This window comes from Halyomorpha halys, unplaced genomic scaffold (assembly GCF_000696795.3).
Source record: "Halyomorpha halys isolate HHAL.00 unplaced genomic scaffold, Hhal_1.1 Scaffold1889.1, whole genome shotgun sequence".
Taxonomy (NCBI): Eukaryota; Metazoa; Arthropoda; class Insecta; order Hemiptera; family Pentatomidae; genus Halyomorpha; species Halyomorpha halys.
Genome location: NW_027111391.1, coordinates 928 through 5888, shown reverse-complemented (window position 1 = coordinate 5888; position 4961 = coordinate 928).

Sequence of the window (4961 nt, the reverse complement as noted above, 5' to 3'; positions counted from 1 at the left end):
TTAAGTATTTGTTTGGTTTTGGCATTTAATAAATAGTTATTTTAATTAATTTCTGTTTGATTTGTTTTTTTTTTAATTGGGCTCACTTATTCTTTATTGTTTAGTTTCTTGAAAAAATGAAAAGATTTTGAGATTACAGTTACTGTGGAAGTTTTATTTTTTATGGACTTTAGGTTTTTGATGCAAAATAAAAATTAAATAATTGAAAAAAAAAAAAAAGCAAATACTTGGATTCTTTTGTCAAAAGAAATGATGAGAATCTATGTACAACCAGGTTTTTTTAAAATCTTAATTTATTATATCTAAAAATATAATTAAACTAATTCCTTAAATTTTGTAAGAATGGAATGAAAGTTTCAGTTGATTCATCACTGCCATGTGTTTGGATCTTGCTCAGCTAACTGGAATTACAGTGTCAGTTTATTTAAATTATAATGAAATGCCATAGTTCTTTGTCAAATATTTGTTGTAATTTAGTAACTTTTTCATAGCAATATGTTGTAAATATTACAAAAGAATATGTATTATGGTTGTAATATAATGTGAATACGATTAATTAAATTCTGGAAGATTATTGATTGACCGTGTGTATAGATGAATGGAATATGGTCCGGGTGCGGTAAAAAAAAACTCAAATAGTAAAAGATTATACTATTTTTATTGAGCCAACGTTTCATCCCACGTTGCAGGGCTTCGTCAGGGCTAAAAAAGATACAAACACTTGACATAGTTACAAAAAAAAAGGAAAAAATAAAAAACATAAGTGGAAATTAACAGGGGTATGAAATGTAAAATATAATAAGAAAAATTAAAGGTTGTAAACAGTAAATGAAAAGGGTAATAGTAACAGATAGATAAGAGATAAAATAAGAGGAGAAATATTAAAGAAAGTACAAATTAAGAGATGAAAAAAGAAAAGAATAAAATCAAATGATGAGACAGAATTCATACCTGTTTTGACGAGAGTCAAAATCAGAGTGAGCCGTTTGTATTGGGAGAAGTGGGGATGGCAGTTAGCAAGCCACAATAACAAAAATAATTTTAAAGTAAACATTGTAAAAAAAAAAAAATTTAAATTAGGTAAACAAATGAGTGGGGATACAGAGAAGTGTAAATTATAGTAGAAAATTAATAATAAAGTAATTAATATAAGTACATTTAAGAAGGTAACACATGAATATAAATTAAAAGATGAGATACACGAATATAAATGAAACAGGATGGATAGTAAGTATAAAAATAATTAAATAAATGGTGAGAATTTAGAGAAACAAGAATAAAAGATATGACAAGAAAGTGGGCTTCTGATATGCAGAACAAAGTGAAAAGAAGTATTATGAGGATTTTATTATGTTCACAATGTGTCGATATGTAAGGGAGATGCAGTCTTTATCAACTTTATGATTGACAGAATTCTCTGTTAAATTTATGTAAATGGATTCTTATATGAGACGTTTGGTGTGGTTGGGGACAGTGGCAAGAATGGAAGGATTATCGAAATTAAAAGTATGATTCAGGTTTAATGCGTGTTCTGATAATTTAGATGCAAGTGGATTACAGGAGTTTATGGAAGTTTTGTGCTGGGAAATGCGGTTCTTAAGTTGGTTTTTAGTTTCGCCGATATAGAAGGAATTGCAGCATGGGGTTGAACAGGATATCAGGTAAACCACATTGGAACGGTGTAAGAAAGGAATAGGGTCTTTCAATTTGGAAAAAAAATGGGAAATTTTGTTGTGGGACTTCAAGCCAAGACGTAGGGTGGGAATAGTGGATCTTAAGGATTTTTGAATTATATCAGAAAGAATGGGAATATAGGGAAGGGACCTGTACTGAAAAAGTGGTGGAGTGGGTTGAGAAGAGTTGAGGACAGGAGGGACTGGAGTAACACGGTTAATGTAAGAATCAAGTAGTTTGTTAGTAATTTTCTGAGAGAAATTGTTGTTAAATAAGATCTGTTTAATACGTTGTATGTTTGTCTGGTGGTATTGAGGGTCAGAAAGAGAAAAGGATCGGTGGATAAGGTTCTTAGCAGCATTAATAATTTTGTGATAAGGGTATTGAGAAAAATAGTTGAAGAGTCTACCAGAATAAGTGGGTTTGGTATAAAAATTAGTGGATAGGGAGCCATAGGAATTTCTGATAATAAGTAGGTCAAGAAAAGGGAGGGAATGGTCAATTTCACCTTCAACAGTAAACCGAAGACGAGGGTGGTAGGAGTTAAAGGCTGATAGGATCTTGGGGATTCTGTCAGGATTGAGGACCAGGAAGAGATCGTCCACGTACTTTTTAATGAAAATTATGTCTTGTAAGAAGAGAGGTATTATAGAGTCGAGAAGGTCATTAAGAACAATATTAGAAATATCTGGAGAAAGGCAGTTCCCCATCGCAAGTCCGTTAATTTGGTGGTAAAATTTATCTTGAAAAGTCAGGTAACCAGAATTACAACAAAGTTCTAAAGCAGAAAGAAATGAGGTGAGGTTAAGCTTAAGTTCTTCTCAACGATATGAATGGCTTTGTCAATGGGGATGTTAGTAAAAAGGCTTTCGGCATCAAAGGAAGTTTATATAAAGTTGTCAGGTATGTTGAACCTTAATCCATCTCCCTTACATATCGACACATTTTGAACATAATAAAACCCTCATAATACATCTTTTCACTTCGTTCTGCATTTCAGAAGCCCACTTTCTTGTCATATCTTTTATTCTTGTTTCTCTAAATTCTCACCATTTATTTAATTATTTGTATACTTACTATCCTTCCTGTTTCATTTATATTCATGTATCTTATCTTTTAATTTATATCCATGTGTAACCTTCTTAAATGTACTTATATTAATTACTTTATTATTAATTTTCTATTATAATTTACACTTCTCTGTATCCCCATTCATTTGGTATATTGTCTTTCTTAATCACTTACACATATTCTACCCCATTATTTTATACTTTATTTCTCCTTTGTTTTTCTATCTATGACGGTTTTTTTTTTTATAATTTTGAAAATATCTCTTCTCCCCCCCTATTATGTATATTACCATTTATTGTTTACCTAATTTATATAATTTTTTTTTTTACAATGTTTACTGTAAAATTATTTTCGTTATTGTGGCTTGCTAACTGCCTTCCCCACTCCTCCCAATACAAACGGCTCAACGACAACGACTCTGACTTTGACTCTCGTCAAAACAGGTATGAATTCTGTCTCACCATTTGACCTTTTCTTTTTTCATCTCTTAATTTGTACTTTCTTTAATATTTCTCCTCTTATTTTATCTCTTATCTATCTGTTACTATTACCCTTTTCATTTACTGTTTAAAATCTTTAATTTTTCTTATTATATTTTACTTTTCATTATATACCCCTGTTAATTTCCACTTATGTTTTTTCTTTTTTCATTTTTGTAACTACGTCAAGTGTTTTTTTAGCCCCGACGAAGCCCTGCAATGTGGAGCGAAACGTTGGGTCAATAAAAATAGTATAATGTTTTACTATTTGAGTTTTTTTTTACCTCTCCTTGACCATATTCTATTCAATTAATTAAATTCTTTTCAGAAACATTTGTTCTGTTAATTTATTTTTGTTAATACATACATATAAAACATTATTGTGATTACTAAAACAGTGTACATATACCTATTCAATACGTTTAATAAACATGTAAATCAAACTTTTTTTTAATCATTTTATGCCTATATTATGATTGTATTGTAAGTGTTGCCGATTTGTTATGAATTCTGTTGAACGCGAGGATGGTAGACACATATAAATTATTTTTACTGTACTTACTGTTTAATTAGTGACGGTTAAGTAACACAAAACGTACTTACAGTAGTGAGAACTAACAACACACAAGTACACACACAAAGCTTAGCAACCTGTTACATACTTAGGGATGCGACATCGATGTTTTTAAGCCGATGTTTTGTCCCAATTTTTGATTTTTTTCTCAAAAGTAACTTAATGAAAAACAAAAATTTACAGTATAAATAGATTCCTACCAACAATGTGGTCGAATAATAAAGTACCTCCAACCTTCAAGCTAACGACATGATACAGATAAATTACGACTAGAAAAACAACGATGTTTTAAAATATCTTTACTCAATATTAAAATATCATAGCATACAAATAATTGCCAAAAATACATCGATGTTTTTGAACAACCATTTCAGTAACTCAAGGTCTGTTCCAACGACGACGTACAGACCGGCCAGTCGGAAGTGGTTTTTGCAAAAAAGAATCCTATATCGACTACAAAAATCATCGATGTTTTAAAATATCGTTACTTAAAATACATTACCCAAAAAACTTCGATGTTTTTTGAACATCCATTTAAATAACATAAGGTCTGTTCCAACGATCACGCATTCTTCGGCCTGTAAGAAGTGCTTTTTGAAACAAAGAATCCGAGATCGATGTTTTAAAATATCGTTGGTTACAATAGACTACTCAAAATACATCGATGTTTTAAAATATCGTTGGTTACAATACACTACTCAAAATACATCGATATTTTAAAATATCGTTGGTTACAATACACTACTCAAAATACATCAATGTTTTAAAATATCGTTGGTTACAATACACTACTCAAAATACATCGATGTTTTAAAATATCGTTGGTTACAATACACTACTCAAAATACATTGATGTTTTTGAACAACTATTTCAGAAACATAAGGTCTGTTCCAACGATACCGTATTCTAAGGGCTGTCAGAAGTGATTTTTGAAACTAAGAATCCTATATCGACTACAAAAATCATCGATGTTTTAAAATATCGTTACAATACATTACCCAAAAAACATCGATGTTTTTGAACATCCATTTGAATAACATAAGGTCTGTTCCAACAATCACGCATTGTTCGGCCTGTAAGAAGTGCTTTTTGAAACAAAGAATCCGACATCGATGTTTTAAAATATCGTTGGTTACAATACACTACTCAAAATACATCGGTG